This window comes from Melanotaenia boesemani (genome assembly GCF_017639745.1).
Source record: "Melanotaenia boesemani isolate fMelBoe1 chromosome 2 unlocalized genomic scaffold, fMelBoe1.pri SUPER_2_unloc_2, whole genome shotgun sequence".
NCBI lineage: Eukaryota > Metazoa > Chordata > Actinopteri > Atheriniformes > Melanotaeniidae > Melanotaenia > Melanotaenia boesemani.
The window spans coordinates 404,952-419,765 of NW_024580583.1; the positions used below are offsets into that span (position 1 = coordinate 404,952).

Here is a 14,814-nt window from a genome sequence, read left to right on the forward strand (position 1 = left end):
ACAGCAGCTTGTTGCTGGAAACTCATTTTAAATGGAAACAAACTTCAAACTGAAATCATGTGATAAGCAGACGTCTGATATGAGCAAAAAGGGGAGAATTTGTCTTTCCCATGTTTGCATGTTCCACATCTTTACCGGTGAAATCTGCTGGGAGCAATTCTCCCAGTGTTCATTTCTTTTCCTTCTCTTCACACAAAGATTTTTACAGCAGAAAAAAAGACTGACAGGATTTATTTTTGTCCTCCAGACAGAAAGTAAAGAAAACCTTGTGCAGCTTGGCCTCAGATTCCTTCAGTGACATGAGCAGAAGAAGAGAATTGTGTGAAAAGGATCCTAAGTGGAAGGAAGGGAGGGAACAGAGTTAAAGACAGAGCTGACTAAATGGAGCAGAGTTCAGCCATATGAAGCAGGCAGAGAATAAAGGTAAGGCCTTCCTGGAGTTTATGAAGAGCAGATTCACTCAGATGTCTGCAGACAGCAAGCGTGCAGAGCTGGAGAAGGAGCTGCTGAAGTGTTGAAGGACACTCTGGAAGGTCTGGAGAAGCTCCACGTCTTCCTGGATGCCGTGGAGAAGCTGGCCGCCACCTCACTGCATGTGTTCGCTGAGAAGCAGGTGTTACACCTGCCTGAAAAGATCCCACTCAGTCATGTTCAGGCTGCACCACTAATCTGTCCTCTCCTCCTGGAGGTTCAAAGAGATGCACAAGTTTCCTTCCTTCCCAAACTTCCCAATGTGGAGGTGTTGGCTTCCCAGCTGGACAGATACATGCACATCACCAAGACCATTTGTGAGGAGATGAAGAAAAGCTGAACTCATATTTAGTCAGCAACACGTTTTATTCTTTATACACACATTTTTAAAGCTACACTAGAATAAAAGTGTGATTTTATTGGAGATGATTTTAACAGGAAACTGAAGTCAGCCGTTGATGCTGCAGCTCCACTTAAAACCAGAACTAGAAGATCCAAACTCACACCATCGCGGAGAAACGAAGAAACCAGAAACCTGGAAAGAAGCTGCAGGAGAGCAGAGAGGAAACGGAGGAAATCAAGATGAACTTTTCATTTAGAAAGTTTGAAGGAACAAGTCAGAGTTTACAATAAAGCAGTGAAACAGGCCAGAACGCTCCACTTTTCATCTGATTCCACACAATAAAAATAATCCCAGATTCCTTTTTAAAACAACACGTCTTTTAACAAACCCAGATTTGAACAAGTCCTCCATGACAGCATCACATGCTGCATGTGAGGACTTTGCAGACCACTTCAGAAGTAAAATCAATGCTATTAGATCCAGTTTTTATCTCAGCGACATGTTGATCTTAACAGACCTGAAGCTTTGTTTTTACCCGAGGAAACACTGGAGAGTTTGTCCTGGTTGATGCAGAGATGCTGCTCCAGTTTCCTCCAACTCAACCAACAAGCTGCCTTTTAGATCCATTCCCACATCACTTTAAACATGTGATGCTTTCTTTGAGCGTGAGCTTGTAGACGTGGTGAGTTCCTCCTTCAGACGGGCGTCTTCCCATCTGCCTGTAAAACAGCAGTGGTGAGGCCCCTTCTGAAGAAGAGGAATTTACACCCAAACCTTCTGGAGAACTACCGACCTGTATCCAACTCACCGCTTTTAACTCACATGATAGAAAAGTTCTTTTTATTCACTTACACAAGTTTCTGAATAAACAGAATATTTTAGAAGGATCTGAATCTGGTTTTAGGACCAACCACAGAACCGAGACGCCCTTTTAAACATTGTTAACCACCTCAGGTGGAACTTGGACCCACAGAAACTTCCAGTCCTGGTTCTACTGGATCTTAGTGCCGCCTTTGATCCAGTAGATCAGCAGGTTTTATTAGACAGACTCAGAAGTCTGGTGGGCCTCTCAGGTCCTGGTCTTAAATGCTTTTACTCCGATCTCACAGATCCACAGTTTCCAAGCTTGAACTGAGCTTTTGTTCCTGGACTTGAACATCTGCGAGTCTCAGAACATGATGATCCCACCGCTCTCCTTCTGTGGGACACTTCCACATCCCAAACATCCCGTTCATCCACAGGAACTCAGTACGCTCCTTTTCCACCAGCACTTTACTTTCTACAAGGCTTGAAAGCAGCTGGATCTCATCTTCTCAACACACAACTAGCAGCGTGAACCTTTGACACGTTCCCTCATCTCTGCAGCTGCACAGCTGAACATCTTTCAATCAGGAGTTGTTGCTGCATCTTCAGGTAGAAAAGGATAGAAAATGGTCAAACCTCTTGAGCCCTCAGATATGAAGTGCTGCATTCTACCATTATTCCCATTAGCTGAGCAGGGCCACTGGCCTTGTTTGTGTAGGTTCTGGTTCAGAAAATCCACTTCTAGTGTCTCATACAGCCGTTCACAGATGCTGAAAAGCTGTCAGTTTAACAGCTTGATGTGTGTCCAGCTTGTTGCTTTCCTTTCATTCTCACATCCCCCCGTTCCATAGAAGGAATCTGCAGCTGCAGGAAAACTTGTCCAGGTCATCTTCTCCACACTGAGTAGAGCAGCAGCTTTCTGGAAGGATCCCAATGTGAAAACATCACCAGTGAAGCTACAAGATGTTTGAACTGGCAGCTGGATCCATTTCTTCTGATCACAGTTCATTAGTTTTATCACATCCTAAGAGCCATGAAGATCTTTGCTTGTGTAAACTGCAGACATCAGATCCTGGTTTCAGTGAGTATATTTATCTTCCTGTTCTTCTCTCTCCATGTGTGAGCAGTGCCAGCTTGATGAAGCTCCAATAATTAAGCCTCGTTGTGGATTTTAACATTAACAGCTACTTTTCTTAAACCATTTCAACTTTGTTAGCAGCTCCATTTCCTCCTTCTGCTTTCCTCTTATCTCTGGTCCGATCCACGTTTCAAAGATCTGCAGCCCTTTCATCTTCAGGCAAAGCGTTTGTCTTCTGAGCTTTAATCACCATGACGATGCATGCACCGCTTCACTTTCTGCATGTTGCCAGTATCACCAAGACCTTGTTGAGATGCTTTATTCTATTGTTACACTCCTGGCTCGATGAGCTTCTACAGAGCTTCTCCTCTACTGGGATTTTTCTTCTAAGGCCCTCAATCCTCTTGAAGACACCAAAGTAAAGTCTTACTGCATCAAACCAGGACGTCCGCTAGACTCAGTACGACTGGAGAACTGTTCAGTTAGGGGGTCAGGGCGAGTCATTTCTCCCGGCCAGAGCCGCATATCGTCTCACATGCCCGTATGTTTGTTATGTTTACCCACAATGCACTTTGCTTTGTAGTCCACTTCCTGGATTAGGTCCACTTGAAGCAGACCGAGATACTCATCAGTACTTAGACTGAGTCCACGTTCTTTGATCCGGATCAGAACTTGTTTGTTCACAATTCCCCAAATGAAGAGGACTTTCCCAGCAAACAGAGCAGGATTCTGATCAAAAAGGGCTGGTGTGAACGCGCCGCTTGGTTCCCTTCCAGGTTCCCTTCCAGGTTCCCCAAGAAACCAGATGTTCCAGTTCCTCCTGGTAAATGTCCTTCCCTTCCATGTGGAAAAAAACATGTTCAGCATCAAGCATGGTTACTTCTAGATTAATGATGGAATACAGTCCAATGTTTGTTAGAAGAAAAAATCATTTTCAAGATGAAACAAAAGATTTTCCCTCAGCATTTTTTAATGAAGCTTAAATTTTCATAAAGCAGGTTTCACTCATTTTATCTCCACATGCAGAATTATTTTAAATATGAATATAATTAAATAAAATAAATACCAAAAGAGAGTTAGAAAGTCGAGGAAGGAGCCAAATAAACTCCAGGAAAGAGAAGGAATCCAGCAGGAGAAGCTTCAGGATTCAGACAGAATGTGGAGTTCCCAGAACCAGAGACACAAAAGAAAAAAACAAACACCCAACAAACAAAGGCTGAACATGGAGGTCCAGACAAGACAAACAGAACGGGGATTCAGACAAAGACACAGCTCCAGTTTTAGTCATACAGGAGCACCTTTTTTATTTGTTAAGAACTTAGATTATAAATTCCACCTGGTCCTGATGAGCCCAGTTTTAGAACAGCTGCTTTTTCATTGTAGTGCCAATAACTTGTATTACAGCAGAAAGGCATCGATAAAACAACTTCTCATTGGTTTAAACATGGAAATAAAAACTGTCTGGGCCTCTGGGAAAATCAGCTGGTTGATTAGGAACCATTTACAGAGGCTGAGGGTCCATGCTGAAGTGGCTTCAAGTCCACGTCTGTGGACTTTGACATGTGTCGTTCCCCAAAACGGAGGACAATAAAGTTTTGTTAAATAAACAAGCTTTAATATCTTCCAACCCATTAATATTGTTCACGTTAAAAACCAACATAAATTTCCCTCTGGGATTAAAATATGTGACATTTTTAACAAGTTCTGGAACATTTCTATCAGATCCACATTAAACTGGTATAAACTGGTTTCATTTAAAAAACAGGTTTCTAATTTAAGATCAGGAAAAAATGTCCATCTGCTCCAAATCCATCATGTCTACAAACTGCAGCTACACAGGGCAGATGGATGGAAATGCAGACTAATGGGAAATCTCCTTGAATAGAAGCTTCAAACTGGTGGAGGAGACGAGGAACAATTGCAGCTCAGCAGTCATGCAGGACCCCACTGGGAATAAAACGGCCTTTTCTGCTAAATCCTCATTAAAATGCTTCTGCTCCAACATGCTTCTAAAACGGCAACGATGCAGGAGCAACAAATGGACTCGTTAAGTACGGACTGATGTGGTCTTCAGGGAGAAATGGTTCACCATGGTGGAGGAGCCAGGGATCAAACCACGGCACAGGGGCCAAGCAACATAGCAGCATTTAAAACCAGGAACGGGACTCACGTTTAGTAGATCTAAATGAAAATGCACACACTCCAACATGAGTCCAAAGCCATCAGATGGACAGATGGAGGCGTATATGAACGTGTAGGAAGGAGTGTAGGAATGAAAAGTGGGATTAACGTGTTCCTGCCTTTAGACGTCTGATCTTGTGATTGCTGCAGTGTGTGATAAGGATTTGTACAGAAAGCAGGAAAAATGCTGCTTTGTGCTTTTTAAGCAAATGCAGGTTTACGAACTCCTTCCAGCTTCATGAAGGTTTCACACTTTTACATTCAATGTATTTGTTGCCATTTATGAACTAGATATTGTTAAATAAGCCCCCCCACAATGAAACTCCTGCTGTTTTCCATCCAGCTGGAATTACTACAAAGTATTCAGGGATGTTTAACAGCTTTTAGAAGCTGCTGCAGCGGCATGTGTAAAAATGAGACATTTCAGGGACCCCAACCTCTTTCTGCTTTTTAAAATAGAAACCATGAAGGGTCTGGGTCTGCATGCTTCCATCTTATTTTATCTTTCTTTTACTTTAATCAGCAACTGATCTTTGCTGTGTTCACATGAAAGGTTGCAAATGTATCAAAATTAAAATAATCAAAAGCAAGTTATCAATCAAATCATCAACTAAATTATTAACTTTATTTCTGATGGATCAATAAAGCAGAAACAGACTTAAATGTGTCCTTAGTGTCAATATTAACAGCACTAAAAGCCAGAATGATGCATCTTTTCATCAACAATCATTTAAGGAAAAGTGTTAACAGTACAAACAACTAATAAAAGCTGAAACATCTTTGTTTAGTTATCTTTAGAGAGAAAAACTAAAAACTGTTTAATTCCATTCATTATTATTTTATTTTATTTTATTTTTTTATTTTAATGTGTGTGTCAAAGAGTCAACAGTGATGCTTTTGAAGTGAAGAAGTCAATAGTTAACAATTCCTGGTTTCTCTGTCCTGTGAAGGGAGACAGATGGTTCACTATGACCCTTACCGGACTGGAGTTGAAGCTCAAAGATACAGAGGAAAGCTCTACATTTAAACTAGTTTATATTAGCTAGCCAACATTAGCGGCTAACGCTAGCTAGCGTCTGCACATACATTTGTATGATTTACACAAACATGAAGCAGATGGATAAAAAGAGACACATTGAGGAGTAGATTATTTAGTTTTAACATCTATATGATGTTAAGTTTGTGCTTAAAGCGCCTGAAGTTCTGTTTATGGGAACATATTTGACATGTTGTCACTCATGTACAATAAGCCAAGTCCAAAAAGTTTACCTTTTTATTGCTCACCAAATGTTCCTGAAGCATGTAAATCCAACTATTTACACGTCATTCCTAATACACAAAGTAGTGATGCAGCAACGATGTTTGGTGTTTTTGTCCAAACGTGAAGATGTAAGGAATGAATGGACTACAAAGGAATGAAGGTGGAAAACTATCTTCATCTTCCTACAAGCAACACCTGTCTTCCAGGTCCGGAGGACTAATGGGGAGGACAGGTGCTGGTTCTAAGTTTTAAATGGTTTATAAAGCTCTCCATGTTTAATGGCTAGTATTTCAATCAGTCTAATTTTACTTATACAACTCTAGTTGATCAAAGTGCTGGACAGAGATAAAAACAAGAATAAAAACATAATACACTTATAAATGATAAATATCACACGTTTCTCATGTGACACCATCATGTGTCAAAGACTGATCTGAAAAAAAAAAAAGGTTTTCAGTTTTCATTAAAGAGGAGCAGAGTTAACATGTAAGTTACATGTAAGGAACCCACACCGATGAGTCGAAATAGACTCGTTATAATGGAGGAAACTCATTTCAACCCTACCTGTTTAGATTCCAGCACAATAAGGAGGATGGATAATGTGGCAGATTGGATTTTAATACAAGTATGATGCAACACAACATAACTGGAAATTTTGTCTTATAGCCCCTCAGAGTCAGAAGATCCAACACCAACCAGCAGCCATGAGCCCACAAGTCCAGAGTGGGCAGGTAGGATTACTCATTAAGTAAATATTATTAGAATGAATAGAAGGAAGAGTTTGGTGAAGACCTGATCTGTATGAAAAGTGTCCGGAGATGCTCGATGATTCAGCTCTACATAAATGAGTCTGACCTGAATGGATCAGGTTTTGTAAAAAGGGAGATTTGTCGTGAGAAATATGAGCATTTTTAAAACGTGATTTAGTGTCAGAAGCAGAGCCAGGAGCCAGTAGTGATGAGGGGATGTCAGTATGGAAGGAACAGGTGAGTTGTTGTAACAGAGTGTGAACAAGGAAGCATTAGTTCCAATAAAACCACTTTCTATGTCCAAACCATAGCAGTGACCTGTTTTATTATTAATCATTAAAAGTAAAACAATAAATACAGAAAGCCCACGACTGAAAGGGAACAGGATGAAAGTAATAGAAAATGAGCCAGTATATATTAAAATATCTTAATGGTTAGGTCAGAATGTGTTTCCATATGTAAATGTGCTGAAGCTTTACAGATGATATTTTTATTGTGATCCAGGTGCAGGCGGGTCTACGGGAACTGGAGGAAGTGTGAAAGGGGGAGCAGAGTCTACTCAGGGACTGTTTACCGATGCAGCAGCAGCAGATTCCTGAACCACAGGTTAGGAACGAGACAGATGAAGATGTGTTTGTTGATACTTTTGATTACTTTGCTCACCCTCAGTCACAGGATATACAAATATTTTTTCTTATCATCATCCTCATCAAACCCCTAATATTGCTACACCAAAAGTTTTCAAAATGCTAAATGAAACCTGTAGCTAATCTATGACCACTATTATTATTTCTGTACCGCCATCTTTCAGCAGCTTTCTCCAGTGGTCGAGTTGTAGCCGCTGTGACAACCAACCCCGTTCTCCCTGACTGTTTGCATTTCACCTGTGGTTGGTGAGGTTACAGACCAGTGTACCCAGTACGGCCAATCAGGTGGTGGCTAAGGATCAGGCACTAAGTACAGTGTGTGGGTGCTTTGGGAATCCTCAGGGAGCCTTGTTCCTTGAAGTGCTTGTGACGTTACACACCACTGTCGATGACAGAACACAACAGCCACCAGTGAGGACCGAGGCAGAGGGATTCATAGAAAGTGTTTTTAATGGAACGAATGGACTAAAACGAATGAACGGTGGAAAACTGTCTTCATCTTCCTACAAGCAACACTTACGTCACTTACGTAAAATCAGTCGGTGACCGGTGATCTGATTCTTTCATTTTTATTCTGACTATGATCCTGAATCCAAGGCAGGTTTATTTTTACAGATGTTTCATGTAGAAGACAATTCAAAGTGCATCACACCAACATCAAACATTACAGCGGGTGCAGAAAGATTAAAACTCATTACAGTCCAGCCAGGATCCAGACCTCCATGGGTTACTGGTTTTCATTTCCAGTCATCATTCTTATGTCATTCTGTCAACACGTTCCATTATGTGATGAATTTTCTCTTGGAATAATGTTTTCATGTAGATCTAAGATGTGTTTAAGTCTTTGTGTTGAACTGTGTATTATCTGGAAAATAACTCGTTTTGTGTGTTTAGTTTTCATATAAACAATGGCATCATGTAATCAAATTAGCATTTAAAGGGTTAAAATGATTAGAATATTTGCATTTTTTTAAAGTTTTAAAAGTTTTAAAAGACGAGAAAAACAGGAGAAAAATATTTGTCTTTTAAAGAAGTTTTGAGGAGAAGACGTTTTGTCCACTGTTGGCCTGAGAGGGCAGTAAATTAAAGGTTCAGGCCAGATTACAGCCTGTGGGAGTTTCCTTGCCAGCTAGATGGTGAACAGCCTTTTGTATTAAACAGCCAGTAAGTACAAGTATGTGGATCTTCATTCCCATTATGCTTTCTTCTGGGAAATAATAGTTCTATTAACAACCAGTTATTATTTTCTCCTCCTGCATGGGTCTAAATATCACCAGAATGATGCTGATTACATAAAGCTTAAACCTTTTCCTCCCTCATCTTCAGATCAAAGTCCTCAAGGCTGAAGTCCAGGCCTTGAAGACCCTGGTAGGACCACAGCCGGAACAAGAGCACCTCCTCTGCCACCCTGGGGACGCAGCCTAACCCGTCGGCCACACAGCCCATCGTACGGGAGGGTAGAGACATGCCCGACCCCAGAGCTTCATCTAGCAGACGACAACAAGACCAAGTCTTCTGCTGGAGGCCTTTAGTGTGGACATGTGCTGTCTAACTGCTCGTGTCATGCAGGTGGACAGTCAGCTGTTCAGTGAGTTCGAGGCTTGAAAGGAGGAGGCGACGCTGCTGCTGCTTCCTGGAGAGAGTTTACCGTGAGGACGTCTACCCTGTCTCACCTTCAGCAAGAGTGAGGGACACACATGGAGGTTTTCCTCTCCACTGCATGTTTAGGATGGAGGATTAAATCCAAGAGAACATTTCATAGAATCTGTTGGTTTCCTCAGCTGGACAATTATTTTATTATTCGTTGCCTTGCCTGCGTCAATTCATGACAAAGTACAAATAAAGCTAAATTAAACTGAACTGAATGAATCCAGTTTATTTCCAGCTTTATTTAGACTGAGGCTGATGAGATTCCTCTTACTTCCAGATGTGGAAATCCAACTTTTAGGAAGGTTTGAGCATTTTCCTCCTTGAAACTGAACACGTGACTTCCAAGTACAAATGTAGCTCATGTTGGTTGAATGATTAGAAAAAGCTGTTTTCTTCTGCAACAAATGAGAAGGAATTTTTTTTTTTTTTAAATCATGATCTGAATGTGCAAATAATCCAAAGCAAGAAGCAACATGATAGAAAATGTGCTGCAGTGGGAGAAATCTCCGCTGGTACAATCTCAGCCAGCCTCCAACTTTCTGAATGTTTGAGTTTAGGAAAATTCTCCATCAGAAGAAAGTCAGCTGCCTCCTGCTGCAGGACCTTCATCCTCAGAAGCTGCTCAGGACTCCTGTTTGCAGCCCACGGCTCTGAGAGATCACACCAGCTCACTGAAGCTGGATTCAGGATGAAGGTTTCTCTTCCTCTGTAGGAGAGATGAAGTGGAGGAATCTTCAGTAGTCCAGCTTCCTCTGCTTGGATGGTGGATTGTTGGTTTCAGGAAGTGATGAGTTCAGATTGATGCAGACGTCCTCTGATTCAGTTCAGACTCTGAGATGAGAATTAAAAACACTTTCTAAAGATTAAAGTGTTTCTGTCCTCCCCCATCATCCTTCTCCTCCTCTCTGTCCTCTCCTGTGGAGCTGAACCATCTCAGCGTGGAGTCCATGGGTTTCCAGCTGCTGCTTGTAGTCAAACATCAGTGATGGAGTACGTAGGACCAAAGTAAGAACCCTCCACACACACATGTACACACTCTCTCTTTCACTCCTTCATCATCACATCTCCATCTTCCCTTATTTCCTGTTCTAGTGGGGAAGGGCTGAGTGGGTGTAAGTCCGTCTCTCTCCCGTCAGCATTATAATCTCTTCTCAGCTCCTCCTCGACCTCCACCCTGGCTTCTCCAAACACTCCTGCTAACTCTGACTCTCCTGCTTCAGTCCCTCCCTCCCTTCTGCCATCCTGATTTATCAAAGCCATGAGACCAAGCTGATAGACCTCCATCCTTACCTCCTTTCCTCCTTCCTTCCTTCCTTGAATCTTAGTGTTACTCCTGCATAGTTTGTCCTGGTTGGTAAATAAATTGTTTGTTTGTTTGATGAAACAAAAGAAAACAATAAAGAAAAGTTTGTCTCTGATAGAAAATGTGTCCTGAGCGGTCAGACCGCAGAATCAGATCTGGAGACTTGTCCAACTATTACTACGTCTCACCTTCTGTAGATGTAGAGTGAGTAGAAACACACACACACACACACACACACACACACACACACACACACACACACGCACACACACTGAAAACTTTTATTGACTCATGTCATCTGCCATAATGTTGGCATACTGGTGATTCATGGTTGGTAATTGAACGATGAGTCATGATTTGTAGAGCAGCTCTACGCTGCCAGTGGGGGTCTGCAGGGTTCATGAGTTTAACCGAACCAGTCTGTATGTACTTATACTTGTGGTTTGTTAGGTATGATTATTATCAGACAAATAATCCCTGTTATTCTGTCTTCATTTCCTAACACCATAAATGTGTAAAACCACAAACACAACTTGAGGGATCTTTACAATTATGTTTAGTTATGTGATTAATAGTGAAATGAAGTAATCGTGACATCTTTTGAGTTCATGGAAGAACCTGTTTGACTAAACCTCTCCATCTTTTTTTAGCCCAAACTTGTGAGTGTTTGTAACATCAGTCAGAAACTGAATCCTGGAAAAATGTTTCACAAACACAACTTTCGCTGTAAAGTGAATATTTATCTGTTTTTATTTACATCACAGCTGTGTGTCATTTCTTCACCTACATTCACTGCTTCCATCAAGGGCTGGTCAACCAGCAGGACGGTAAGACACACACACACACACACACACACACACACACACACACACACACACACACACACACACACACACACACACAGGCCTTCTACCCGAACCAGTAGAAAAACCTGTCATCATTTCTTTACTAACTATTTTTATATGAGCTGAAATAATAGAAAAGGAACCAGAAATGGGAATAAAAGGCATCATGATGAGAAAATAAACCTTCAGATGGAGACTGACTTTAAACCAATCGTATCTTCTCGTCTGGTCTGTAGGCTCAGGACGTGTGTGTGAGATCTTTGGTCATTTAGAAATGGATATCAGGTGTAATCTGCCGTGTCCTGCAGACTAAAGAGGAGAGGGAGCATCCAGCTTGTTATCAGTGGACAGGTGAACAGCTGCATCTCTGATGGGATGGCTGCATTAGTGCCGATGGCGTGAGCAGCTTCCACATCTGTGAAGCTCCATCAATGCTGAGAAGACCTCGTTTAGACGTGTCTTAGTGAAACAGTAGTGATAGTCGTCTCTTTTTATGGAAATGTGATCAGTAAACACGCTATCATGGATCACTCATTGTGGATTTACCAGATAGTTTCTGAATAAACGCTGAGCTTGACGGGATAAAAATCCCAACCTTTCTGGGACTGGGGTTGTATTACAGTGAATTTTTTCCAGTAGAAGCTTTACTGTCCAGCTGGAAGGTCTTCAGTTCGGTAAACTCTGATTGGCTTCGTCCAATAATCCGACTGTAGGAACTATTGATGAGCGAGCTGCAGATAACAGGATCAGTTATCCATCACATTGATCAGAAGATGCTCTTCACTGTGTGTTTGCAGCGGAGCGGATGTTCTGGGAGGTGATGCAGCTCCGCAGGGAAACGTCCTTCTCCAACCTCGGTACTTCAAAGACCAGCCGTGACCCACAGCCCCATCCTCCAATCACAGCGGACTCTTACAGAAGCCCCGCCCACCGCCTCCAGTTCTGGTTTCCAAAAAAAAAAAAGAGACTGAAAGCGTTCCGTTGATCCGGATCTGGACTGGAATCCTGTTTGATATTTTCTCCTCACCAGTTAAATCCAGTATTTTAAGACATGAAGCTACAAGGCAGATCTTTAACATGAGAAGAAAAATGAAGCTGACGTCTTTAAATAATACAAGTTCAATTTCTCAAATAATGTTTCAAGAATTATTCAAATTTACTAGAAATTCATTAAAGTAAATTAGTTAAAAACACAAAAGGGTGAATGAAATGAAAGATTGTGTTTTCGTGGAGACGAACATTCAGTGTTTTATAAATAAAGTTGTAATATTTCAGGACTGTTTAAAGGAGGGATGTGTCAACACAGATACACCTGTGACACAATGAGGTGATGATGATGTAACTCATGTACCTCATATACTTCACTACCTGGACTAATAGTTGCTGCTACACACGTCTGTAACATGTTGCATCTGTATATTCCAGCATGTATGTAGTAAGTATGTTCTACTGCACACACCAGTCCAGTGGGGATGACGGGAAGGATGGCTCCCAAAGCCAACACATCATCCCGTTCATTCCCTCTCTCTCTTCTCCTCCAGACTTCAGTCGACCATCTTCAGCTTCTATTTTCCTTTAGTTCTAGTAGCCGACAACACCTGTTCCAGTCTGGCTGCTTCTCTGTACATGGTGTTTATTTAATAGAGACTTTTGTTGTGTTATGTTGGTTTCTTCTAGAAGCCAGTCATGTAGCAGTGTGTCGTCATCAAGCTGCTTCTTCCTTTCAGTAACTAGTAACTGTCTGGAGTAGCTTGTTGTCGTGTCTAAGCTAGCATGTTATGCTACTTCTAGATGATGTTTGGAAAGTTTGCCACACTTTGATGGTGCCAGTAAAATTCCAGCCAGGTGTAGTTTCTGGATGTATAACCCTACTTGTACCCTCCCAGAACACGAGGAGGGAACACGGCCCCCTCCCCAACCCACCGGAGGAGGATGGTTTTATGATCCAGGTACCAGCAACGGGCAGGATTTGAACTAGACGCTGCACCACTGGCGACTTAAAGTTCTCCACCAACCCCACCACGCCACCGAGGACCTTCACACTCACACTTGTTCTCATGGTGCTTTTATCTTTTCGTTTTGGCCGTTGGACGTGAAAACTGATGTGGTGAATGAAGAGGTTGGATCCCAGGTCCTCCTGCCTCCAGAGTCTTCTCCTACCAGCCTGAGCTGTTCTTCCAGATGTGTGAAGCTTCACTCTTTACTTTAGACTGGACTCTTAGAGGAGTTAAGAAGCTTTAAATTCATGGAGTTTAAACTGGAATTCATCACCTGCAAGCTGTAAGATTTGAACCTGCAGCTTGTTGAACTTCAGCCAGGTCTCCATGCCCCTGAGCTTTCCTCTCATACAGCTGCAGCCTCTGCAGCTTTTCTAACTCCTTCATTTGGCATCCAAAGGGTTAAAAAGTCTTTCCATCAGAAGGTTTGATCACAGTTCTACTGATAATCCAGCTTCACCATCAGGGTGAGCCGTTCTCCCAGACACTCTGATAAACTTGAAGTTCTTCACTCTTTATTTTTGGCTGTTGGTCTTAAAAACCAACATCAGTGTTTCTACAACATTTAGAGGATCTGAACTGGAAGCTTCTGCTTCCAGCTGCAGCTGAACATCATCCTGAGCTGCCCAGTCACAGCTTCCTCAGGGTTTCTGAGCAGGTTCCACTCTTTAACTCAGAGCTAAGAGTTTTCTTTACATTAACATACGTGTACATTTACACGTGTGTAGTAATCCTAACCACCTGAACTGACTCACCTTATAATACGTACAGAAGTCAGATTTATTAAGTAAGAAATATATAAAAGATTAAACTAGTTCTCTCCTGCCTTGGAAATGTTTTAACTCCCCTTGAGGAGCTTTATGGATATAATGTGACAGGACAGCAGAGGTGAGGACCCAAACGCAGACTGATGAGGCAGGAGACAAACCAACGCCATTATCCAGGATTTAATATCAAGGAACAAGGAAACCGATACAGACTGAACACGAAACAACAACAATGATCTGGCACCGAGTCAGAGAAACCAAGGCGTAAATAAACAGAGGACGACTAACAGGGAACAGGTGAAGTGAGGGAGCAATCAGACCAGGTGAACTAACGAGCCGCAAACAAAACACACAACACACACGGGAACGAACAAAACTGGAAACTAAAGTAAACACGACAAAACCAAGAACATCACCTATGACCACGACATATAAGGCTCCTCTGATACTTCAGTATTATTCATTTCTTTTATTAGTTTTTGCTGAATAAAGATTTAAAAGCTGGACCTGACACAGGATATGAAAGAAAGGAGCCCTGAGAGGACTTTGTTGTAAAGAGCTGCTGTACAAATAAAGCTGGATTGAATTAAACAGAAGAGAAAAGGAGAGTAAAACGTGGAGAGAGGACAAAGATAGAAACAACAGAAACAATAGAACAACCAGCTGCAACACCGGTAGAGAAACAGAAAACATCCTACGGCCTCTATATGAAAACACA

The 14,814-nt window shown here is 41.8% G+C and overlaps 1 long non-coding RNA gene across 1 annotated transcript; it reads left to right on the forward strand.

Annotated features, from left to right (window-relative positions):
• Positions 1-1,842: 1,842 nt before the first annotated feature.
• Positions 1,843-14,418, forward strand: LOC121636050. The gene is made up of 3 exons (XR_006009597.1): positions 1,843-1,930; positions 13,017-13,020; positions 13,752-14,418. It is a non-coding gene; the product is annotated as an uncharacterized LOC121636050 (long non-coding RNA).
• Positions 14,419-14,814: the final 396 nt, after the last annotated feature.